The sequence below is a fragment of the Giraffa tippelskirchi genome, chromosome 8 (assembly GCF_054371585.1).
Source record: "Giraffa tippelskirchi isolate mGirTip1 chromosome 8, T2T-mGirTip1v1.2.pri, whole genome shotgun sequence".
Taxonomy (NCBI): domain Eukaryota; kingdom Metazoa; phylum Chordata; class Mammalia; order Artiodactyla; family Giraffidae; genus Giraffa; species Giraffa tippelskirchi.
Window position 1 is genome coordinate 122,397,399 of NC_137282.1, and position 27,482 is coordinate 122,424,880.

Below are 27,482 nucleotides of genomic sequence, written 5' to 3' on the forward strand. Positions count from 1 at the left end.
TGACAAGGGTCCCGTGCCTGGTCTGCCAAGCCAATGGGTCAGGATCTAGATCTTGGCTCACGGACAAAAGTAACTTGTTTTCCTGAGGCTTTTAGGAGATCTCCTTTGGTCTGTAATGTAATCATCCATTGGCTTGGAGTAGCTATTTTCTTATTTAAAATTTTGCAATATAAAGGGGTGTCTGTCAAGAAGATCACCACGAGAAATATCAACAACCTCTGATATGCAGATGACACCACCCTTATGGCAGAAAGCAAAGAGGAACTAAAGAAGTGATGAAAGTGAAAGATGAAAGTGAAAGAAGAGAGTGAAAACTCAACATTCAGAAAACAAAGATCATGGCATCTGGTCCTGTCACTTCAAGGTAAATAGATGGGAAAACAATGGAAACAGTGACAGACTTTATTTTCTTGGGCTCCAAAATCACTGCAGATGGTGACTGCAACCATGAAATTAAAAGATGCTTGCTCTTTGGAAGAAAAGCTATGACAAACCTAGACAGCATATGAAAAAGCAGAGACATTACTTTGCTGACAAGGTCTGTATAGTCAAAGCTCTGGTTTTTCCAATAGTCATGTAAGAGTCATGTGAGGTTGGACCATAAAGAAAGCTGAGGGTTGAAGAATTGATGCCTCTGAACTGTGGTGTTGGAGAAGACTGTTAAGAGTCCCTTGGACTGCAAGGAGATCCAACCAGCCCATCCTAAAGGAAATCAGTCCTGAATATTCATTGGAAGGGCTGATGCTGAAGCTGAAGCTCCAGTACTTTGGCCACCTGATGGGAAGAGCTGACTCACTAGAAAAGACCCTGATGCTGGGAAAGATTGAGGGCAGGAGGAGAAGGGAACGACAGAGGATGAGATGGTTGGATGGCATCACCAACTCAATGGACATGAGTTTGAGCAAACTCCCGGAGTTGGTGATAGACAAGGAAGCCTGGCGTGCTCCAGTCCATGGGGTTGCAAAGAGTCAGACATGACTAAGTGACTCAACTGAACCAAACTGTCAGGAACAAAGGAGAGAAGGGCACTGTAGACAGAAAGAAAAAGAGAGAAGAAAGGAATGAGAAACTAGTTATACTGCAAAAACTGTAAAGTAGAGCTCGAAGGAAAAGAACAGTTTGGGTAATAGGAACTGAAGCATTAGGGGGGATCAGCAGGAATAGCTACTGGACCCATTGTGCTGGGACATGGAATTCTGCTGAGGAGGAATTGGTCACAAAGACAGAAGGATGAGAATGGTCAGTCTGGCCAAGACTGTAGAGGGCAGCCCTTGCATGCCAGGCTAACTACAGATTCCATAAGGCATAATGGGGACACATTTAAAGCTTTATAGCGAAAGAATTATGTGATCAGAACAGTAAGATTAATATGCTAGTATATATGGGATGCGTGAGAAATTGGGGCATCTATCAGCAGGTAGAGGCATTAAAGAGTTTCAGTCCTAATGGAGCATATATGTATAAGATCCCAACGTGGACAGAGGCGGCAAGAATAAAAGAAAGGGATGGAAGTAAAGCTGCAAGGGATGATTTGACAAGATTCCATGGCTGAGTACTTGAGGAAAACAAAAGGGAGAGGCTGGTCAGGGCTCATTAGGTATAAGAGACCTGAATTACATGCAGAAGTATTGTACCATTATAAGAACATTTGAAACTGGAAAGGAATATTTTGTATACAAGGCAAACCGAAACAATGTGATAAACACTGTGCTAAAAAGTTGTACTTTTTTTGTTTTGTCTATTTACCTATTTATCTATTATCTATCCATCCATGCTTTTTTTATTCTTCTTTTTTTTTTCTAATCATTGAAACTTAAGTGTTTGTAGATATACGGGAAAAATTAGGTGGATATCAAAGGAAAAATGTGGGAAAGAGGTAATAAAATTGATGGCATATGATCTCAGTGGTGCCAGAGTGGGATGGGATAAGCAGGGCAGAATTTTGTCTTAGAATCAGGTTCTACAGATGTGCTAAGGCTATGGGGAAGAAGAGAAACAATGATAACTACAAGAAATGTTTTGATGGTGTACAGCCACTCACCTACCTACAAATAAGTTCTGTTCCAAGAGCGTGTTCGTAAGTCCGATTTGTTTGTGAATCCAACAAAGTTTAGCCTAGGTATCCAACTAACACAATCAGCTGTATGGTACTGTTCTGTAACAGGTTTATAATACTTTTCACAGAAATAATACATAAGAAACAAACACTCAAAAAAGAAAACATTTTTAGCCTACAGTAGAGTATCTTGAAAAGTACAGAACAACAGCTGGCACACAGGGGCTGGCATCTAGTGAACAGGCAGGAAGAGTTATTTAACTGGAAGAGGCGAAGGAGGTGGGAGATGGTGGAGCTGAAGGATCATCAGCAGTGGGAGACAGTGCAAGCTGCAATCTCACTCATGCCTGCTGCTGATGGAATGCACACTCGCATCTTTGAAATTCTGTAGAGGCCTTACCGTGTAGAGTATTGTGAGAGGAGGAAATGGGAACATTAGGGGACTGTCAAGAATGCCCTCAGCATATACTCCATGGCTGGAGGGAAAGCCCAACTCTGCGGCCTCGGTCAGTGAGGGCTCAGACTGTGGGCTTGCGTGGGGATGAAAAAGATCCAGAACAGCTGCTCTGAGGAGTAAGGCCCGAAGTTAACAGGGAATTAAAAGGAGTTCTGCGCTGTAACAGTGAGAGCCCAACTGAAAATCTGTTTTCTTGTAAACTTGAAATCAACATTTTAGAAAGTTTTGGAGAAATGTTCCAGCAATGTTCAACAACTGTCAAAAGACAATTAGGTAAAGGGGAAATTTCAAAACTGACTAGACAGGTAATATTACTGAAATTTTTAAGTTTGATAATTTATGTGTTTTTAAGTGCCCTTATTTTTAAGAGAATAATGTTGAAGCAATGACATGTGAAAATGAGATTTCCTTCAACTTAATTCAGCAGTAGTGAGAGGTGTGGAGGAAATGAAATTGCATACAAGTTAAGGCGCATGAGGAATCATTATGTTGTTTGCTTTTCTGTTATACACGTTTGAAATGTTCCAGAGCAAGATGATACGGAATCAAGGACTTAACTTTTACTCCATCCAAGTCCATCTTCTTCTCTCTCTTTTCCATTTTTACCTTTTAAATTCAGATATTATCCTTGCTACGTCTTCCCTTTATCTGTTTATTTGTTTTATGTATTTGTCTGTGTCAGGTCTTAGTTGTGGCACTCAGGATCTTTAGTGGCTGCATGTGAACTCTTGAGGCATGTGGGATCGAATTCCCTGACCTGGGGTCAAACCCAGGGCCCCCTGCATTGGGAGCATGGAGCCTTAGCAACGGGGCCACCAGCAAAGTCCCTCCCTTTTATTTTTGTCCTCCTTCCTAAGTCACCCTTTAGTATTTCCTTTTCTTCTGCAGCTATCTGTCCCATCTCTCTGAATCTGGGATCTGCCATTTTCTAATGAGGTGAACTATCTTCTCATGTATAAAATCCAGTCAATAATTCTTACCCTACACAATTGCTTGGAAAAGTCAGATGATGTATGTCAAGTCCTTAGAAAGCGACCTGCTGTAAAGGATCGTACACATTACGAGCACATGGCAAAGGATCATTAACTACTTGCTACTATTAATGCAAGGAGATCAAATCAGTCAATTGTAAAGGAAATCAGTCCTGAATATTCATTGGAAGGACTGATGCTGAAGCTCCAATAGTTCGGCCACCTGATGCGAAGAACTGACTCATTAGAAAAGACCCTGATGCTGGGAATGATTGAAGGCAGGAGGAGAAGGGGATGACAGATGAGATGGTTGGATGGCATCACTAATGCAACAGACATGAGTTTGAGTAAGCTCTGGGAGTTGGTGATGGACAGGGAGGCCTGGTGTGCTACAGTCCATGGGGTCTCAAAGAGTCGGACACGACTGAGCCACTGAACTGAACTATTAATGAAAATGTGGGTGATAATGTAAGCTTGAAGGATAGATAATTTTGTCATATTTGAGGAAAATTTGAGCATTCCTAATTTAAAGAAATGAGTAAAATATTTCACGTTTGAAGCCATGTTTTCTTGATTCATAGATCGATTGTAACCAAATATTCCCTAATAATTAAAACAACTACAATAACAAAACTTTCTGTTCCTGCATTAGATTAGATTCTTTTTTTTAAATTTATTTTTTATTGAAGGATAATTGCTTTACAGAATTTTGTTGTTTTCTGTCAAACCTCCACATGAATCAGCCATAGGTATACATATATCCCTCCCTTTTGAAGCTCCCTCCCATCTCCATCCCCATCTCACCCCTCTAGGTTGAATATGAGCCCCTGTTTGAGTTTCCTAATCCATAGAGCAAATCCCGTTGGCTATCTGTTTTACAAATGGTAATGTAAGTTTCCATGTTACACTTTCCATATATCTCACCCTCTCCTCCCCTCGCCCCATGTTCATAAGTCTATTCTCAATGTCTGTTTCTCCATTGCTGCCCTGTAAATAAGTTCTTCAGTACCATTCTTCTAGATTCCATATATATGTGTTAGAATATGATATTTATCTTTTGCATTCTGACTCACTTTACTCTGTATAATAAGTTCTAGGTTCATCCACCTCATCAGAACTGACTCAAATGCATTCCTTTTTATGGCTGAGTAATATTCCATTGGGAATGGAAAGAGTGACGTGAAAACTTACATTACCATATGTAAAATAGATAGCCAATGGGAATTTGCTGTTTGGCTCAGCAAACTCAAAGAGGGGTTCTGATCTAACTCAGAGGGTTGGGATTGGGAGGGAAATGGGAGGAAGGTTCAAAAGGGAGGGGATATATGTAAATACCAGGACTTCCCTGCTGGCTCAGATGGTAAAGTGTCTGCCTACAATGCAGGAGACCTGGTTTGGTCCCTGGGTCAGGAAGATCCCCTGGAGGAGGAAATGGCAACCCATTCCAGTATTCTTGCCTGGAAAATCCCATGGTCGGAGGAGCCTGGTAGGCTACAGTCCATGGGGTCACAAAGAGTCAGACAGGATTGAGCAACTTCACTTTCACTTTCATATGTATACCTATGGCTGATTCATGTTGAGGTTTGACAGAAAAAAACAAAATTCTGTAAAGCAATTATCCTTCAATAAAAAAATTAATTAAAAAAAAAAAGAATCCATCTGCCAGTGCAGGGGACACAGGTTTGATCCCTGGTCTAGGAAGATTCCACATGCCTCGGAACAACTGAGGCCACATGACACAAGTACCGGAGCCCATGCTCAGGTTAGGAGAAAAGATGCTCAGGGAGGGTCTATGAGTGTCTGTGTGCCCCGTCCAAGCCGCCCTGGGATCAATGACCCACAACCGCAAGCTCCTCCCTAGACTGCATTCTTTACTTGAGCAATAATTGTGTCCCTTGAATTTCAACAATTAATTAACTTGACATAAAAAAAAATCAATCACATAGCGTGGTAAAAATACCACAGGTCCTATTTATCCAATAATAATTTCTATTTGAATAAGAAATTTGAATATCAAGGAGTTTGACATAAAAGTCATGAACTATTGCAGTGGCATTTTTGTATTCAATGTAAGGCTTCCTGTGTCTTTACCCTGTAGTCAAGTTATATGAACTTAATCCCCTGTTTATTTAACTCCACTGCTCTCTTTTCTCTCTTGGAGAATTTTATTTTACCACTAGCTTCTGAGAACTGTGTATTATTTTTCACTTTGATGCCTGAAAATTGAAAGACAGCATACCTTTTGTGGTAGGGAACAGTCACTCTAAAAGCTAAGACACAGGGGAATAACTAATTTTCAGGGTATCATCAACCTCAGTTGAAAACAATTAGCCACATTACTTAGAATATTTCCTGAATAATTTGTCTCCCACACACTCCAAGTTTCTTAAGTATTCTGAACACCTAATGATACTCATTCTATATAGATAAACAATATTCAGATACAAAGCAGTGAAAGTTTATCAGTTGGGCTACAAAAACAAGACACAGGTTTCCTATTTTATTAGCATTTCCAAGTCTTCATTAATATGATTAAAATCTCATTGTGAAGATATTCACTTTCTCTGCTAGGAAAATTCTAAAGCATAATTTATTTTCCTTCAGTAGGTTCATAAAAAGGGTCTTGTCATAGTTCTAGGTTGAAAGTCTGTTTATTACCCATACTACATCTGAACATTGAGGTTTTATTAAAATAAAACTGCCTTTATCAAAAGCTGAGATAGCCACATTTATTCCAGCCACTTTCATTAGGTTAAACCAAATTGTTTTATCCATAAAATTAAGGAAGATCCATGTCTTTACATATGACCTTTGATTAAGATTCTACATAAATATGTTACTTGAAAAATAAAATATTTTATATAAATATATCCTCAAGCAGCTCTTAAAGCTGTAAATATTGGCAAAGTGGGAGCTAATGATTAAAGAAAAGGAATAGAATGAGATGAGGAAAAAACTATACAAAAATTCTCTTGAATACATTAAATTCGGTTACCATACCAAATTTGTCAAATGACATTTCAAAGCCATTTAAGCTTCAAATATTTCCAAAGGTCAAATAATTTCATCTTTTAGGACACAAATAATATTTTAAAAGTACCTCCATTCTAACAAAATTGAATGTGGAGTTTCAATCTGGGCCAGCGAAATATTGAAAAAAATTAAATATGCCTGTGAATTTAGGTTTCTTGAGACTTCATTTCTGAAAACAGATCAAATGGCAAAAGAAAAGTACACTGGATAAGCATTAAAAGGTTCAGATAATCATAGGGGAAGAAAAAATTATCCAAATCATTAAAATGTAAAGTAGTTCAATAAGAAATCTAACCTTCAGCTTTTATTATTGAGCTGATCAAAGGCAACAGAAAGCCTCCCGACTGATAAGAGAACCAAAGGAATCTGTCCTCCGAGAGGAGGGAAGAAAGGGGTGTGCAGTGAATTTAACTTTCTGATAGGAGAGGACACTGTCAATGACATATTTAGTTTCAAATTAAAATTAAGGAAATGAAAGTTTCATGAGTATCAGAAAAGATCCCCAGCCCCACTTTCTCAGAAAGGCTAATTATTCAGGGAAAAGATAATCTCATGGCTTTTTAGACTTAAGATTAGATTGCCTTTTTTTCACATTGAACTCAAACTTCCTAAGTAAAATTTAGGGGAATTTCTTTCAATTCTAGTGTCTGGATCAGAAAATAAATAAACAAGTAGACAGCAATATTCTTATGACATGAAAAAAATTTATCAAGTATGCTTCATAATTATACACACACACAGGGAGAGGGAAAGAGAACGAGAGAAAGAGAGATGGTCTGTCTCTTTCAACCTCCAGGGGAAGAATGATTGTTTTTAAAAAACAGACTAAAAAAGGAACAATTGCAATAATCGCACAATTATGCCAGGGACAATGGCATTTTTTCTTTTATCCTGTTGTATGCATACTTTTAGAAACTGAGATATTATTTACGTAATGTGTATGTTATATGTTTGTCATTAAGGAATGTTCTCCTACTATACAAACTGTCATAATATCATGTTTTTAGATAAGAGAGTTTTCCAAAAATCGCTGTGAAGAATGTAGTTTGAATGTAGAAGGGCCAACTAGAAGTCTGCTGTAAAGTTTCAGAATCCGATTGGCAACAGGGATCATATCAATATCTGTCAAGAAAACATTTCCCTAGGAGTTTTCAGTGTTGAAAAATTAAAGAAAAGACTATTTACAGAAGTGTGGGCACAGTTAAGTAAACTGACTGTAGAGACCCAAGTCTGTCACTTAAGGGGAGAGAGAAAGCAGGAAAAACAGAAAATAAACTTCTTTCCTTCTGGGGTTCCCTTCCCTGCTGGCACCTCCCGTCAACTGGATAGTGGGGTACACAAGGAGAAACTACTTCTGGACAACTTGCCGATTTCTGGATTGAATGACTGAGTGGCTGATGTTGTCAGTGACGGACACAGGCAGATGGGAGGTTGGAAAGGGACAAGGCTGGCTTTGGGTCTGTGGATGGTCAACCATCTATGACACAGCTACATGGAAACCCTTACAGGCTGCTGGTTGTCAGGAGAAAGCTTCTGGCCTGCAATTCTACAGACTTCCACACATAAGTCAGACTACTTAAGAATACGTAATTTATAAACTCAAATGTAAACTTTACAGTGGCATGCGGAGTCTGTCTGCTTCACTTTAGGGCTCACTGCATCTTCCATGCATCCTGCAATTTCTTTTGTCTAAAATCCCCACCTTCTCTTTCTTTATCAAAATCCAACTCCCCTCTCAAGGCCGAGTTTACCTGCAGGCCTCTTTCACAAAGCTGCTGCTGATTCCCTGAGCTTGCATCAATACCATCCTAATTTATGCTTCATCTATGGTTTTTCATACATTCAGCACAGCATTTATTTCATCAGCCTTGTTGCTCAATTACTACTTTTAAGGGAATAATAAGCTAGGGGAGAGTGGGGAAAATATACCTTAGTCATTTTGTGTCCCCATCAACTTAATAATCAATCAGTCAGTCAGTTCAGTCGCTCAGTCGTGTCTGACTCCTTGCGACCCCATGAATCGCAGCACGCCAGGCCTCCCTGTCCATCACCAACTCCCGGAATTTACCCAAACTCATGTCCATCGAGTCAGTGATGCCATCCAGCCATCTCATCCTCTGTCGTCCCCTTCTCCTCCTGCTCCCAATCCTTCCTAGCAGCAGATCTTTTCCAATGAGTCAACTCTTTGCATGAGGTGGCCAAAGTATTGGAGTATCAGCTTCAACATCAGTCCTTCCAATGAACACCCAGGACTGATCTCCTTTAGGATGGACTGGTCAGATCTCCTTGCAGCCCAAGGGACTCTCAAGAGTCTTCTCCAACACCACAGTTCAAAAGCATCAATTCTTCAGAGCTCAGCTTTCTTCACCATCCAACTCTCACATCCATATATGACTAGTGGTAAAACCATAGCCTTGACTAGACGGACCTTTGTTGGCAAAGTAATGTCTCTGCTTTTTAATATGCTATCTAGGTTGGTCATAACTTTCCTTCCAAGGAGTAACAATCTTTTAATTTCATGGCTGCAATCACCATCTGCAGTGATTTTGGAGCCCACAAAAATAAAGTCAGCCACTGTTACCCCATATATTTCCCATGAAGTGATGGGACCAGATGCCATGATCTTAGTTTTCTGAATGTTGAGTTTTAAGCCAGCTTTTTCACTCTCCTCTTTCACTTTCATCAAGAGGCTTTTTAGTTCCTCTTCACTTTCTGCCATAAGGGTGGTGTCATCTGCATATCTGAGGTTATTGATATTTCTTATTGATTCCAGCTTGTGCTTCTTCCAGCCCAGGGTTTCTCATGATGTACTCTGCATATAAGTTAAATAAGCAGGGTGACAATATATAGCCTTGATGTACTCCTTTTCCTGTTTGGAACCAGTCTGTTGTTCCATGTCCAGTTCTAACTGTTTCTTCCTGACCTGCATACAGGTTTCTCCAGAGACAGGTCAGATGGTCTGGTATTCCCATCTCTTTCAGAATTTTCCACAGTTTATTGTGATCCACACAGTCAAAGGCTTTGGCATAGTCAATAAAGAAGAAATGGATGTTTTTCTGGAACTCTCTTGCTTTTTCGATGATCCAGTGGATGTTGGCAATTTGATCTCTGGTTCCTCTGTCTTTTCTAAAACTAGCTTGAACATCTGGAAGTTACAACTCAATAAAATTTATTATATTATTCAAGCTATTTCTCTGAAGCATCAAGTATGGTTATTTTCAAATAGTAAACAAGCCAATGTTTTTAACTGAATATTTACACTTCTTATTTTGAACTCCTAAAAGTTTCTATGATTTTCTAAAGAAAGTGTTGCTGTTGTTCAGTCGTTCAGTCATGTCTGACTTTTTGCGACTAGACAGACTGCAGCATGCCAGCTTCCGTGTCCTCACTGTTTCCCGGAGCTTGCTCAAACTCATGTCCACTGAGACGGTGATGCCATCCAACCATCTCATTCTCTGTCATCCCCTTCTCCTCCCACCTGCAATCTTTCCCAACATCAGGGTCTTTTCCAATGAGTTGGCTCTTTGCATCAGGTGGCCAAAGTGTTGGAGCTTCAGCTTCAGCATCAATCCTTCCAATGAATATTCAGAGTTGAATTTCTTTAGGATGGACTGGTTAGACCTCCTTGCCATCCAAAGGACTCTCAAGAGTCTTCTCCAACAACACAGTTTGAAGGCATCACTTCTTCAGTGCTCAGCCTTTTTTATCGTCCAGCTCTCACATCTGTACATGACTACTGGAAAAACCATAGCTTTGAGTATATGGAGCTTTGTAGGCAAAATAATGTCTCTGCTTTTAAATACATTGTCTAGGTTTGTCATAGCTTTTCTTTCAAGGGGCAAGTGTCTTTTGATGTCATAGCTGCAGTCACCATCCACAGTGATTTTAGAGCCCAAGAAAATAAAGTCTGTCACTGTTTCCATTGTTTCTAAAGAAACTAGTGTCTCAGAAATCTCTCGACACTTTTCATTTACAATTTAGAGTCTGTGATGGAGGTAGGTTGGAGCATGTGAATTGATGGGACAACTGTGTTATTGGTCTTCTCCTTCTGGGAATTATTTTATGTATGTACACTTGCATGAAATAGCTGCTGCTGCTGCTGCTGCTAAGTCGCTTCAGTCATGTCCGACTCTGTGCGACCCCATAGATGGCAGCCCACCAGGCTCTCCCGTCCCTGGGATTCTCCAGGCAAGAACACTGGAGTGGGTTGCCATTTCCTTCTCCAATGCATGAAAGTGAAAAGTGAAAGGGAAGTCGCTCAGTCATGTCCGACTCTTCGCGACCCCATGGACTGCCGCCTACCAGGCTCTTCTGTCCATGGGAGTTTCCAGGCAAGAGTACTGGAGTGGGGTGCCATTGCCCCAAATAGCTAGAAGGCGCCTAAAGGTCATCTGCCTGCTGTTCAAATGAACTATGTTCTACAACTTATCCTAAATGACACAGGTAATAAAGATAGAAAAAAGCCAAGAAGAACTAAAGAGCCTCTTGATGAAAGTGAAAGAGGAGAGGGAAAAAGCTGGCTTAAAACTCAACATTCATATAACTAAGATCACGGCATCTGGTCCCATCACTTCATGGCAAATAGATGGAGAAACAGTGGAAACAGTGACAGATTTTATTTTGGGGGGCTCCAAAATCACTGATGGTGACTGCAACCATGAAATTAAAAGATGCTTGCTCCTTGGAAGAAAAGTGATGACTAACCTAGACAGCATATTAAAAAGCAGAGACATTACTTTGCCAACAAAGGTCTGTCTAGTCAAAGCTATGGTTTTACCACTAGTCATGTATGGATGTGAGAGTTGGACTGTGAAGAAAGCTGAGTGCTGAAGAATTGATGCTTTTGAACTGTGGTGTTGGGGAAGACTCTTGAGAGTCCCTTGGACTGCAAGGTGATCCAACCAGTCAATCCTAAAGGAAATCAGTCCCGAATATTTATTGGAAGGACTGATGCTGAAGCTGAAACTCCAATACTTTGGCCACCAGATGCGAAGAACTGACTCACTGGAAAAGATCCTGATGCTGGAAAAGATTGACGGCAGGAGGAGAAGGGGACGGCAGAGGATGAGATGGCTGGATGGCATCACTGACTCAATGGACATGAGTTTGAGTAAACTCCAGGAGTTGGTGATGGACCCGGAGGCCTGGTGTGCTTCATTCCATGGGGTTGCAAAGAGATGGACATGACTGAGCAACTGAACTGAACAGAATGATATCATTTGTAACATGGAGGGTATTAGTAAGAATCATCTTTCCCAAAAAATTAGTTGGGCTGGATAAGTAGTATTTTCACATCAGTGGCACCAGCAACAAAACAGCTGAAAATCATAGAAATTAAGGTGTTTATTTAAGATCACACCATAAGTGATGAAGCTACAGCTAGAACTGAGTTTTCTTGTAGTTCAGTACTCCGCCATCAGGCCATAAGCCCTCAACCCACTGCTTGAGTTCAGGGGAAAATGTGTATACCTGAAGAGGTTCCAGAACACGGTGACCATCCTTTGGTAGAGTTCAGTTTGTTCCCAGATGTGTGGTTAATGCCTCATTGATAGTGAAAAGCAAAGAACACTTTGATGCAGAGTTCCATTCTTGAAATATAATTGTACCCCATTTTTTGAATCTTGGCTAAAAGTTCTGACAATCCCCACAGTATTATCATTAGGTTAAGCTAGTATCAAATTCTACTTTGTCTCTACATTCTATCTATAGCTATGTCTGAGCCACTATGGGACAGAATCTTCATTGGAGAGACTCTATTCCAAACATGTATAAAACCCAGCTGACAGCTATCAGAATGCAGAGAAAGAGGAACCCCTGTGAAGAGCTGGTGGGAATATAAATTAATGAAACCACTATGGAAAATAGTATGGTGGTTTCCCAAAAAATCAAAAATAGAGCTACCGCATGACTTACCAATTCATCCAAAGACTACAAAAAGAATAACTCGGAAGGACATATGCATCCCTATGTTCACAGCAGCATTATTTATTACAGCCAAGACATGGAAACAACCTAAATGTCCATCAGGGGATGAATGGATAAAGAGGGTGTGGTGTACAAATAACAGTGGAATATTAACTCGGCCATAAAAAAGAATGCAATAATGCCACTTGGGATACCACAGATGGACCATAAGGGTATTATGCTAAGTGAAATAAATCAGACAGATAAAGACAAATACTCTACGTCATCACTTACATGTGGACTCCAAGAAAACAAATGAACATAACCAAATAGAAACAGAGTCATAGATATAGAGAACAAACAGGTGATTGCCAGAGAGGAGCGGGTTGAGGGCAAGAGAAACACAGATGAGGGAGACTGAGAAGTATAAACTTTAAATTACAAAATCAATGAGTCACAGATATGAAATGTACAGTGTGGGGAAAATGACCAATAACTATATAACATCTTTGAATGGTGACAGATGGTAACTAGATTTACCATGGTGATTATTTTGAACATATAGAAATATCAAATCACGGATTCTCTGATAGCTCAGGTGGTAAAGAATCTGCCTGCAATGCAGGAGACCCCAGTTCAATTCCTGGGTCAGGAAGATCCACTGGAGAAGGGATAGGCTACCCACTTCAGTATTCCTGGGCTTCTCTTGTGTGACTCAGCTGGTAAAGAATCTGCCTGCAATGCGGGAGAGCTGGATTCGATCCCTGGGTTGGGAAAATGCCCTGGAGAAGGGAAAGGCTACCCACTCCAGTATTCTGGCCTGGAGAATTCCATGGACTGTATAGTCCATGGGCTCAAAAAGAGTTGGACACAACTGGATGACTTTCACTTTCACTTTCATGCTATGTACCAGCAACTAACATAGTGGATTAGGCTAATTACGCCTCAAAAACAAATTCATAGAAAAAGAAACCGGATTTGTGGTTACCAGAGGCGGGAGGTGGGCTATGAAGAGGGGAAGAAGAACTAGATCAGGTTGTCAAAGGATACAAACTTTCAGTTATAAGATAAACAAATATAAGGGATATAAGGTACAGCACAATAAATATAACTAAGACTGCGATATATTATATATGAAAGGTGTTGAGAGTAAATGCTAAGAGTTCTCATCTCAAGCGACATTTGTGTCTATATGAGATGATGGAAGTTTACTAAATTTACTGTGATAATCATTTCATGATATAAGTACATTATGCTGTACACCTTAAACTTACATGATGCTGTACATCAATTCTATCTCAGTAAAACTGGAAAGAAAATGTATATAAACTCACTCTGGATGCTTTCCAATACATGAGATATGTCTCATAAATATGTATCATAAATTATATGAGATATGAAAATTATGGCTAGATTTTTGTCTTTATATAGCTGACAAGTGGTTATTTGAAAAATCCATCTCACTAATGAACTTAAAAATCAAGTAATCAGAATATATCGTATGTTCATCCATGCTAAAAATATATAGAATATTTAAATGAGATAGGTTTCAAAGTGTTTAAAGAAGTTCTACTTCATGGTGGCAGAACCGCACTTTCAGGATGTTTCTCAAAATGGAAGAGTCTTGCCAAGTAAGGAAATGTACTGCAAAAGTGTAAGTAGAATAGCTCATGAAAAAAAAAAAATTGCTTAGTTCCTAATAAAGAAATGGACAAACAAAATAAATTGGGATGAGGAGATAAGGAATTTGAAGCTGAAAGAAATCAATAATTACAATTCCTATTAATAGGGTATCTTTTACCAGCACCCTTGCCAGCATTTGCTAGCCTCTTCCCCTCCACCCCAAGAAATGCCAAGAAGGCAGAGAGCTCCACTGGGTCAATAAATGAGGTAGCAACAGTTGTATTTCACAAGTGTTAAGTCCATTTAATTTTTCTTCCCCCAAATTTTGGTAAAGGAGAGCCTTAAATAAGTAGTGGTAATTTTTTTTTAATCCCTCGAGTGGATTTTCTCTCATGACAGGTTCTATGTCACATCAGCTCAATGTTACTCCTTTAATAAAAATCGTATGGCCACTCAAGCTAAATAAGTCATCATAACACTTAGGTCATTATGTCTCTTTTCTGTGTGTGTGCTTAGTCGTGTCTGACTCTTTGGGACCCCATGGACTGTAGCCCGCCAGACTCCTCTGTCCATGGGATTCTCCAGGCAAGACTACTGGAGTGGGCTGCCATGCGGCCCTCCAGGGGATCTTCCCAACACAGGATTGAACCCAGGTCTCCCACATTGCAGGCGGATTCTTTAACCATCTGAGCTCCAGGGAAACATGTCTCTTCCGAGATTTCTTCAAAATTGAACACATTTTCCGAAGTTTGGTTCAATATTTAACTGGAATCTTGCATAGAATTTTTAAAAAACCATTTTTGAGCAAAGGCATGAATTAGGCCAACCCTGCCCTCTTGAAGTGCTTTCAAGCTCTGAGTTTCTATGCTTGTTAAAAAAGAAACTTCACATTTCACAAAAGATTTCTTATGAAAATATCACCAAGAATTCTCCCTTACTTCCTCCCTCTCATGCCATCGGCTCCTCATGCTACAGGCTAATGAGACATTAGACACAGAAGTTGAAAGTGAGGATCAAATGGGAGTAAAGAGAGTAAGGAATTAAAGAGAATATCACGGGGCTATGACATCACTCAGAAATGTTAGCCACACTGGCACCTTCTGCTTATATATTTCAGCAACACTGAACAATGTTTTGGAGTCATCTGGTTGTTTTCCATGGAAACATGTCCAAAGGATTGAAATCAGCAAATAAAATTATATGTCTAAGAAAAATAATACATTCATAAATAGCATTAGATTAAATAAAACAATGATGGGAATAATCTTGTTTAATTTAATTAAAATATAATAAGACTAATCTAGACAATGGCTTTATGCCACTGAAGAAACAACAAAAAAGGCTGAAAAGTATGTCTAACACTTTTTTTTGCTGTTAATCATCACTCAAGAAAAGGCACTGCCTGAAATGGAATGCCTTTTAGCTCATACTAAAAGTAGACTTTCTCCATATGACTGTAATGAGCTCTATAGTTGATAGTCCTATTTACCCTAAACACATTACAATAATAGAATGAAATGGAAATGGCACTTCATAAAACAGGATGAATTTTAATATAACCAGAAAAGAATGTCAAATTAAAAAGGCTCTTACATACATGTCGAATGAAAGAGATTTCATAATACTTGCCATACCTGTAAATGGATATTTCAGTATGTTGTTAGTCATAATATTTTACAAAATCTTAAAGATAATTCTTAGCAACATCACATCAAATCATTGTAGATTTAAAATCACCTATTAACTGTAGGAATAACCAATAATTGTTTTGCTTCTGACTCTAAATTCTACTAGATTGAGTTCTAGGTTTAGAAAGGTTTTTTCCTTAATCAAAATTTAGGTGATAAAATCAGATAAAATAGATCAGGCAGTGCAAGCAGCTTCTGGCAGGAAAGAGCTCTTTGCCAAAAGAGTTCTCTGCAGGGACCCCCTTTTGCCTTGTCAGTAACCTCACACCAGGAAGCTCAGTCCTCTGCTTATCTCAGTCTTAAGCACCTTTTTCAAATATTAACACATGAGTCTCGCCCAATCTGTTCCATACATGAAAGAAGTAGAAATGAAGAATAAGTAATTAACAGATGACCAGATCTCGTCTCCAGCTTCCCCTTCAGTAATCTCGAGAAATAAACTATGTAAACAAGCCAGCAACTAAAGAAAGATCACAAGATGGTGACAAGACTGCCCACGGGGAGGGAAGGCAAGGACTCTGACTTCTTACCCCAATGATTCACCGAGATTATCTCCCGTTTTTCTCTTGAAGAACTTTCATGGTCAAGCAGAATCTTTACAGTTGGTTTTGGGGGAACATGAGTCTGCCTTCTCCCCAGAATTCTGATGAAAGGCAACTTCTTTCTCTCAGTCTGTCTCTCATTGATTTTTCAGGGGCAACAAACCTGAGTCTGTATAGCCACCAGCTTCATTCAGCCCATGTGTATTACCATACAGGCTCATCGTCACAGGTTCTGCTCCTTTTATCTGCTCTTAATCGAATAAATGACCTAGCTTATTTCTAAATACAACCAGACATTCTGTACTTCGTGGTCTTTTGAAAATCCCATTTAAATGGAATTTCGGTTCTCCATAGAGATAAAACAGGAAGGTCAGGTCAAACAAGAGCCTGGAACTTTTAATCTAGTTCTTTCAGCACAAAGACACACACGGAGAGCTTCATCTTGGAACAAGGGAGGAAGCTGTTATCTGAGGAGAGGCCCCCAGGCACCTGGTCATTGTGGAAGCAGTGGTGAGAGGCACTGCTGGAGCCCACAGGCATTTCAACCTGTCCCCCAGGCTTCCACGTTTTCTGTCTTTTTCTCCACCTCTCCCTTCAGGAGGAAGCACAGAACTCGACTCACAGGAGACCAGGGCGGGCGGCAGCCGCCACTCCCCAGCTCTACACACCCCCCTGCCTCCCACGCGGCTGTGGCCTCTGGGGGGACTTTTCCAGGCCTCTCCAGAATGTCCTTCCTTTTGCTTACAGGTCACTAACCTCCCTTCCCCCACCCACCACTCCCTCCTTTTCATTTTCTCTCTTTTGAAATGGAAGGACAGCTGATTTACAGTGTTCTGTTCCTTTCAGGTGTTCAGCAACCTGATTCAGATGTATATCTTTTTCAGATTCTTTTCCATTATAGATTATTACAAGATATTGGATATAGTTCCCTGTGGTATATAGTAGGTTCCTGTTTATCTGTTTTACAGAGTTGTGTGTATATGTTAATCCCAAACTCTTAATTTGGTAATCATAAATTTGTATTCTATGTCTGTGAGTCTATTTCAGATCTGTATGTAAGTTCATTTGTATCCTGCAATCTGACTCTTGGGCTTATATACAGAGAAAACCATTATTTGAAAAGATACATGTACCCCAACATTAACTGCAGCACTATTTACAATGGCCAAGACATGGAAGCAACCTAAATGTCCAGGGACAGATGAATGGATAAAGAAGATGTGGTACAAATATACGGAATTGGAATACTACTCAGCCATAAAAAGGATGAAACAATGCCATTTGCAGCAACATGGATAGACTGAGAGATTGTCACATTAGGTAAATGAAGTCAGAGAAAGATAAATATCAGATATGTGGCACCTCTCACTTTCTCTGTGTCTTTTTTGCTCTTTCTTTGTTCCCTTGAATATGTATTTTCTTTGCTCTTTTTTACTGCTTGGCTTCTCTAAAAGTGAGTCCTTGACTCCCATCACCACTCTGCCAACGCTGGCTTGCGTGAGGCTCCTGTGCCATAGCTCCACTCTAGTCCCCACACTTTGCAGGCCCCGTAGCTTTAGCGCTAAAGGTATCTACAGACTCAGCCTTCTGAACTTAGGTCTAATGTCTTAACAGCCAGAATCTATTTGGCCCATCCATGGAACAAACTAGAATGGGCAGAAGCATTCATTACCCATCTGTTTATTTTTTAACTAAAGTGCACTGAGCTCTCATGCTTTGCCAGACCCTGCGAGGTATTAAATTGAGGCTGGAGGAAGGGGGCAGGGTACGGTGGAAGAGTGTTTATCTTAGAAAGGATTGGGGAGGCAATCATCTAGGTTAGAACAATAAATAATCTTTGGACAATAGTACTTCTAGGTAGAAATGGTAACTTCCGTAAATTCATTCAACAAAATACCTTAGGACTTTTGGAAGATGATGCTACTCACTGCTTTGGGACAAGTTTTGTTTGCTCAGATGGACTTGCTGATAACTGTCTCCATATCAGCACATGTGAGGACCATCACTCCTTAGTTAGTTAGTTCAGTCGCTCAGTTGTGTCCGACTCTTTGCAACCCCATGAATCGCAGCATGCCAGGCCTCCCTGTCCATCACCAGCTCCCGGAGTTTACCCAAACTCATGTCCATCAAGTCAGTGATGCCATCCAGCCATCTCATCCTCTGTCTCCCCTTCTCCTCCTGCCCTCAATCCTTCCCAGCATCAAGGTCTTTTCCAATGAGTCAACTTTTCCCATCAGGTGGCCAAAGTATTGGAGTTTCAGCTTCAACATCAGTCCTTCCAGTGAACACCCAGGACTGATCTCCTTTAGGATGGACTGGTTGGATCTCCTTGCAGTCCAAGGGACTCTCAAGAGTCTTGTACACCCATGGTAGATTCATGTCAATGTATGGCAAAACCAATACAATATTGTAAAGTTAAAAAATAGATAAATAAACTAATTAAACAACAAAAAAAAGAGTCCTGTCCAACAACACTGTTAAATATCTGAGGAGACCAGCTAATTTGTAGACATTTTGAAGAGAGAGAAATAGTCTTTCAGTTATGATATTTTAAGACCACTGACCTTTTAAAGTTGAATGTTAAACAATATGCAAACAAAGACTTTATTTGTGATTAGTCATAGGAGACTTCCCTCTGGGGCTTCCCTTGTGGCTCAGCTGGTAAAGAATCTGCCTGCAATGCGGGAGACCTGGGTTCGATCCCTGGGTTGGGAAGATCCCCTGGAGAAGGGAAAGGCTACCCACTCCAGTATTCTGGCCTAGAGAATTCCATGGACTATACAGTCCATGGGGTAGCAAAGAGTTGGACGAGACTGAGTGACTTTCACTCACTTCACATAGGAGACTTAAAATAGAAAGCAAATATCTTGCAACTTGGTGGCATCAGAGTTCACTGGGGATTTTGTAAGGATTTCTGCAGCTAGGGGCCATGTTAAAATGCACCTCATTTTATTGCATTTTGCTTTATTGTGCTTCACAGATACTGCGGTTTTTACAAATGGGAACTTTGTGGCACCTCTGCGTTGAGCAAGTCTTTTTGTTGCTGTTGTTGTTCAGTTGCTAAGTCATGTCTGATATTTTGCCTGGTGGCTCAGATGGTAAAGAATCTGCCTGCAATTCAGGAGACCTAGGTTCGATCCCTGGGTCAGGAAGATCCCCCAGAGAAGGAGATGGCTACCCACTCCAGTATTCTTGCCTGGAGAATCCCTTGGACTGGAGCCTGGTGGGCTATAGTCCTGGGGTCACAAAGTGTCAGATGAGACTGAGCGACTAACACACACATGGACTGCAGCACGCCAGGCTCCTCTGTCCTCCACTATCTCCCAGAGTTTGCTCAAATTCATGTTCATTGAGTTGGTGATGCTATTTAACAAAGTCTACTGGCATCATATTTCCAGCAGCATTTTCTCACTTTGTGGCTCTGTGTCACATTTTGGCAATTCTCACAATATTTCAAACAGTTTCATTGTTGTTATATTTGTTATTCTGATCTGATTGGTGACCCTTGACGTTACTATTTCAAAAAGATGACAACTTGCTAAAGGCTCTGATTGATGATGGCCAGCATTTTTTAGCAATAAAGTATTTTTAATTAACATTAAAAAAGTAAATATCTTGGCCAAATGGAGTAAGACAATAACCATCTAGGGTGCCCAGGACAGTTTCAGCCTAACAAAGAACTCCTGTCCAGTCACACCAGTTAAGGGTTGACACTAATTCCTTAGTGAGGAGGAGCTAGGAAGTGACATTAGAACTTACTCTGTATACACATGACCTGTAAGCATATAGAGCAATGATTCTAATATTCACCTAGAAATGAAGTGTGACTAAAGAGAAATACTCAAAGGAAAGAATAACTGAAAGTGTAATATTATGATAGGGTAAATAGTATACTATGGCATATTAAAAATAGACCAATAGAAAGGAACAGAAAAAATAAAGAAGAATGAGTTTAAAAATATAGTCAAGAATCTATTAAAGGTGCTTTTCAAACAGTTAAGAAAGAACTATGTTATTACATTAGTGGAGTTAGGAAATAAAAAAAATAAAGACTAATACTCCAAAAGAAAAATAATGAAAGCAAATACACATGGTCAATAAAGCATAAGGGGTGCAGTACAAAAACTCAACAACAGACAGTAATGCAAATCAAGCTATCATGTCTCACCTATCAGCCTATTAAAAAAATGGAAGTGACCGACAGCACTCCCTGTTGGCAGGTGGTGAGAAAAAAATCTCAATGGTGGTATAAACTGAGACAATTTTCCAAAGTGACAATCTGGTAACGTTCTTTACAGTGAACAGGTCCCAAACCACATCCACCAGACCAATTCCCTGGACTCATCCTAATGGAGATGGTACTCAAATGCAGAGATGTACATATTCAACCCTTCACTCCCTGTGACAACAGCCATCTGTAAGCTGTCTATGCGCCCAATAAATAATACGGCATTACAGTTACGGTACAGTCATATCATGGAAAACAGCGGCAAAAATAAGCCAAGTTACAAGCATTATGTAGGACAGAAACCCACTGACTGAAATATACAGAAATATATACAAAGGAAAAAAACTACAATTACAATTACCAAATATGTTTCAGGTTATTTTTATTGTCTTCTATCTTCCTCTTATTCTTCTGCTGTATTATTGTAATGAAACTAGTTCTATTTTTTTTGATTATAAATGCATTTGTTTTAAATGTTTATGAAATCAAATAATATCATATTCACCTTTAATCATCTTGCTCTATCCTAGAGGCTGAAGTTGAAGAGTCTCTCAAGATTCCTGTGCATAGAGAAAGCAAATACAGTACGCAGCACTCCTTGAAAAATTCTGTCTTAATGAGACATTTCTGCCTGAGTAAGTGAGCTACCGGTTACATATATGTAAAATTTTGGACCTCACTAGTAGTGGTGATTTAGTCACTAAGTTGTTTCCGACTCTTGCAACCCCGTGGACTGTAGCCTGCCAGGTGCCTCTGTCCAAGGGATTCTCCAAGTAAGAATGCTGGAGTGGGTTGCCATTTCCTTCTCCAGGAAACTCTTTCTGGCCCAAGGATCGAACCTGGGTCTCCTGCACTGCAGGCTGGCTGTTTACCGACTGAGCTGCGAGGGAAACCCATCCCTAATAGAGACCTAGGAATAAAATGAAAGGACAGTCTGACTCACTCACAAAATAAAGGAGGTCTGCCTGGAATTCAATAGTTCTTTTATCTTAGAACCTACACAAAAGTTTTGAAAACTGTTGAAAACAAGATAACTATAATTATTAAGAAGGGCATGTAGCCTCTCCCATAATCATGGCAAATTGACAGAATTCTCAGACTATGATCACAATAGAACTGAAGACAGAAATCATGGGAGACTTGGACAATTTCTACTAATGAATTTCCAGATAAGAAAAAATTCCATACAATAGATATTGGATTCATTAAATGTCTACTTCTGGAAGTTGCTAGAGTCAAAACAATGGAAATACGATCCAGGATTAATAGAAGTGAAGTCATGATTTACAGATTCACAGCTCTGAAATAGAATGTGGGGTGCTTGGGGACACGGCCTTGTTTTTGGACTCAACACTGGGGAATAGCATTACTCTATCGCTCACATCATGCAGTTGAATGTCATTGTCAGAGACAAAACAGAGACACAGGACACGATGTCTCACCTAATAAAGACTTCCCAGGTGGCGCTAGTGGTACAGAACCTGCCTGCCAATGCAGGAGACATAAGACACGCAGACTCGATCCCGGGGTCAGGAAGATCCTCTGGAGGACGGCATGGCAACCCGCTCCAGTATTCTTACCTGGAAAATCCCATGGACAGAGGGCCTGGTGGGCTTCAGTCCATGGGATCGCAAAGAGTCCGACACAACTTAGTGACTAAACAGAAATAAGGTAACCCCTTAGCTGGGAGGTGGATGAAATAAGAAACAGGAAAATAAACGTAGGTTCCCATAGGGGAAGTATGGTGGACGGGATAAATTAGGAGTCTGGGATTAACAGATAAACACTACTATATGTAAAATAGATAATCAACAAGGACCTACTGTATATTACAGGGAACTCTAGTCGATACTCTATAACAATCTATGTAGGAAGACAACCTGAAAAAGAATGGGTACATGTATATGTATAACTGAATTACCTTACTGTACACCTGAAGTTAACACAGCATTGTAAATCAACTATACGCCAATATAAAACAAAAGACATAAGGAAGAATAATGGTAATAAACTATTTAAAATTTTTGTACCAAAAAAGAAAAGAAAGAAAAAATTGTGTTGAAAGTGGTTCAAGCAAATGATGGCAAATTCACAAATCATGAGCGAAAATGAAGTCGGTCTTAACCTCCCTAAATAAGAAAGATCCAGGGATGGGAAGACAGCTGACCTCTTTCAACTTGAAATGGAGGCAGAGGAGGGACAACTCCAGGTTGGAAAAATAGTCTGTCAACTTAGCTACTTGCTGTGCAAATGACATACCTGTCACTGAACAACGTCAACCTGTCAGAGTTAAAGTGCTTAATTACCTTAAATTATTTTATAAATCTGATTAATAAAAATGTAATTTCTGAATGTAAAATATTGACTGCAAGGAAGAACTTAGTGCCTCAACAACCTAACTTCAGTCAGCAACTGCTCTTTCTTTCCTTTATGTTCAATATTAAAGGACTGAATAAAGAAAGCAACGCTATTTTCATAAGAACCTACATAAGTTATTTTATAAACTTTCCATAGCATGGCAATGCTATGCTATTACATTAAAAAAAAAAATTCTCCCCTGAGTACATAATGTGTTATATACTTTTTTCCTTTGACAGGAAATTTGTTTTAATGTTTATTCATTTATTTGGCTGGGTAGGGTCTCAGTTGCAGCATGTGGGACCTAGACCCCTGACCAGGGATCAAACCTGCGCCCCCCGCACGGGGAGCACTGAGTCTTAGCAGCTGGGCCCCCAGCTGAGTCTCAACAGGGAGCTCTTTAACATAGTGGTTTCGAGGGATGTGAGGATCAATCATCTACCTGCTTTACTGTAACAGGCTTTCACCGTCTTTGCTTCAAGACGATAGTAATACACTTTTTTTTTTTTAAATGTTGAACAACTTTGCAAAGCTGGTAGTCTTACTGAGATTCTGTACTGAACTACATATTTTCTCAATTCCCCAGGCCCCACAGTATTTCCAGTCTAAGAAAACATATATGTATTAAAAGGAGAGCCAAAGAACTCAAGGAGAATAGCCTAAAAAGCAGGATCAATATTAACTGAGTTCTGAGACATGTGTCATCTTTAACCTTTAGACTTCTTCTTTGTAGCTTATTCAGGAATACTGATTTGGTGAGACACATAGGCGGATTCTCACTTCTTTCCACATACGTGTCAAGAAAAGCTTTTGTTGCCAGGAACTCAGTAAATCAGTAAAGTTGACAAGTGTCAAAGAAGAGTCATGTTCTATTGAAAAAATTTAAATTTTGACCTATGGTCGCCCTTTAATCTCCTAATACACAATTAGAGTTGCTTTGAATGTTGAATACACCAGGGCAGTTACACGTGGGGTCCCTGCATCCCACATTTCCCAGCCATTCTTACCAGGTCAATGGGATGGCCCAACACAAACATCAATTTTTGCATCTCTCAGTTCTTGCTAAAAGAACTTATTTGATTCATGCTGCCATTTAAGCTGAAAGCACAGTCAATTCAGCCTCCATAATCAAGCATTTTATTTGCTCTGTATATTTGTTATACATATACGTGTGTGTGTGTGTGTGTGTGTGTGTGTGTGTGTGGTGTCATTGACATGTACCTTTTTCTCCCCTCAGCCATCAACATTTACTTGATCAACAGCAAAGACAGAATCTGTGGCACCAACACTATTATTTTTATGAATGCTTCATCTGAGTATGTAAAAATACAAAAAGTGTTTTATTTCGGTGTTTCTGGAAATATGAGAAGGAAATCCTGCCAACTGCTGGCTTCAGTAGCACTATTATTTTTTGGTGCCTCAATCTTCCTCAAGAATGCCACACTGGCATCAAGTGAACACTTCTTTACACCCTGAGATTGTGCACTGCCACCCCTGCCAGGCCGTGAATGAGTAGCTTGAAAAGGGCCCCCAGAATTCTGCGCTGGGCCCACAGGGGTGGGATAAGGCTGGGGACACCTCACTCTCTTCCCATCACTCCATCCACTGAAAGGCTATGGTCTAAAGAGAGACAAGCTGTCCGTTCCTGCTTTCAAGCTGTGCCTTAATCTGAAGTATGCCGTAATATTAGTTGCATGAATAACTTTGTGTACATACTTGCACTGAACATATCAAAGGTGCATTTTCATAAAATTTAGTTGATTTTAAATGTGATGCTTCATGTTGAATCATCTATAAACTATATATCATGGGATAAACTTTTTTAACCTGTTTCATACGTCGGGCTTGGAAAAGGCAATGGCAACCCACTCCAGTACTCTTGCCTGGAGAATCCCATGGACTCAGGAGCCTGGTAGGCTGCAGTCCATGGGGTCGAGAAGAGTTGGACACGACTGAGCGACTTCACTTTCACTTTTCACTTTCATGCGTTGGAGAAGGAAATGGCAACCCACTCCAGTGTTCTTGCCTGGAGAATCCCAGGGACGGGAGAGTCTGGTGGGCTGCCGTCTATGGGGTCGCACAGAGTCGGACACGACTGACGCAACTTAGCAGCAGCAGCATACATCGGGCTTGACTTTTGTTTGTTTTAAACTGAATCACTTCATTTCATTGTGATTAAAAAGTGTGCTGTCAGTCATTTGGTCCTTGAAGCTCAATTTATTTTGAGTCATGAAACTCTGAGGATGAACATTTGAAAGCATTAAGTTTGGCAATTTTCATGAGCTTTTGAACAGAACACTGATAGATCTAGGTAAAGAAGGCACTGGATTATAGGGTATGACAAAGGATAAAATGCACTGTATTACTCAGTATGACTAAGGATAAAATGAGCATTTTGAATCAGGCTTCAAGTTGCTGCATTTACTATTACATCCAAAAATCTCAGTGCAAGTTATAATTGCATGTGATTTATAAGACACTTCAGAGAGAAATGTTTGGAAAAACCTTGAACCAATTCTCCCATTTGCATAAATGTTGTATGTAAAGTTCATGTAAAATATAATAAGGCTTTTCTAATTTCTACTTTATCAGTTTATACCACTGATTTTGGGTTTCATGACAAATCAGGACCCATCTTTCTACTTCTCATTTTTATTTAAGTAATTAGCCCCCAACTAAAATGAATAAAAAAAATAAAAATAAAAATCAATTTGCAAAAAAAAGAAATACGCTATGTATTCGCTGTGGATCAGGAATTTTAAAGTGTGCAAGATAAAGTTCCTTTCTCAAGGACTTTAGAGTCTCATTGGAGAAACAGAGGCATAAACAGATTTGAGTCACAGAGAGATTAAGGCTACACAGATACACAAAGGAGCCTGGAAGGTAACACTAAACACATCTGGGAAGTTCAAGAAACGCTCAGCAGAGATGTGTTAACTAAAATGTAAAGGCTAAGGGGAAATCAACAGGAAAGATGACTATAGAAGAACACAGGAGAGGTTCCCAAATCAGACCAGACAAGAGACTATGCAAGTCTGAAGTTGAGCAGAGGCGCTAGGAGCAGAGTGTTGGTGAAAGAACCAACAAGTGTTGATAAAAATTTGTATGGGTGTAGGGAAGTATGGAACAGAGGAAGGAGTTAAATCAATTAATTTCAAGGTTATTATTTTGGGTTTTTTTTTGTTTTAATTTGTATTTTGTATTGGAGTATAGTTGAGTTACTATTTTGAATGCATGTGAGAAATGGAATATTTCCTGCCATATCAGTAAACAAGGATTTCACAGTCATCAGCAATTGTGCCTCTCCAATGTGAAGAGGTAAGCCCTGAGGGAACTCAGGATGTGAAAATACAGGATACTGGCCCCAGATAGCTCCCCAGGATCAAAGGAATGATTTCAGTAAGCCCAGACTTTTGCATCTTCCCATACATAGTAAAGCACTGAACTCCTTAACTTGACAGATCTGGTTTTCTTTAATTAACACTAATCTTTTGATGCTGAACCTGAAGCTCCAATACTTTGGTCACCTAATGCAAAGGGCTGACTCATTGGAAAAGACTCTGATGCTGGGAAAGTTTGAGGGCAGGAGAAGAAGGGGGCAAACAGAGGATGAGGTGGTTGGGTGGCATCATTGACACAATGGACACGAGTCAGAGCAAGCTCTGGGAGATAGTGAAGGACAAGGAAGCCTGGTGTGCTGCAGTCCATGGGGTCACAGAGAGTCAGACACGACTTAGTGACTGAACAACAACAATATTTTGATGTTCCCAACTACCTGCCCTTTGTTGCAAAACTCCTATATATCCTACTTTCTCCCTCGCCTCCTCAGAGCAGTTTCTCAGAGCCATCTAAAATGATGTTTCCCAGGCTACAGTCCTCATTTTGCCCCCAATAAAACTTAACTCAAAACTCTCACACTGTGTGTTTGTTCAACACATGATAAGATGGTGATAGAGTCAGAAAATGTAACTGCAACATCTGATTTGGAAGTGGGGTAGACGCTCATCTGGGGAAGTACTAAATTTGGAATGCTTGGGACACTCAGATGCCAATGTCCTGAGATCTCCACTAGTCACATCACTTCATTCTTTCTGACCTTTGTCCCAAATCGTCACAAACATCACATGACCTGCAAAGACCAGCCATCTCTGTATCTGTGCCTTTGCCACGTGTTGAGCATCTCTGAGCCTGCTTCACACCTGAACAGAGCCAGTGATGAGCCCCCCACGGACTCTTGTGCTTCCTACACTGACGTAGGGTTGGCAGAAAACTCTTCTCTGAGCTGTAGACAGCTTGGCAAGAAAGAGCTGGACAGGAGCAACAGGCGGGTTCAGCTATGCCAGAAGCTTCTGGTTCATTTCAGATTCAATTCCCAGGGAATATACAGGAAAACCATACTGGATCCTTAGAAACCCTATATGAGACAAAAAGTTTAGCTAAATACCCATAGGAGGAGGAAGAAAATAACATTAGCCACTCTAAGAAAGTCCACCCTGAGTAGAGAACGGAGAGATATTTCCCTTTTCTGCTCTTCTCTTGGGCCCCAATAATTGATTGTTTTCCTTCAGTATGCTGTAATTATCACATTGAAATTCCATAACTTTCAAGGTTTCTAATTAGGA

General features: G+C 40.0%; 1 protein-coding gene and 1 long non-coding RNA gene across 3 annotated transcripts in view; one reads left to right on the forward strand and one right to left on the reverse strand.

Moving 5' to 3' along the window:
* Positions 1–24,628, forward strand: part of LOC145516343 (uncharacterized) — a 39,281-nt gene extending 14,653 nt beyond the window's left edge. Inside the window, exons 3-4 of the long non-coding RNA XR_014061312.1 lie at positions 21,033–21,137; positions 24,098–24,628. This is a non-coding gene — a long non-coding RNA (uncharacterized LOC145516343). The remainder of the gene's footprint in view (positions 1–21,032; positions 21,138–24,097) is intronic.
* SACK1B (scaffolding CK1 anchoring protein B) overlaps positions 1–27,482 on the reverse strand; it is a 100,348-nt gene that overhangs the window by 16,795 nt on the left and 56,071 nt on the right. The gene's annotated exons all lie outside the window — the stretch shown is intronic.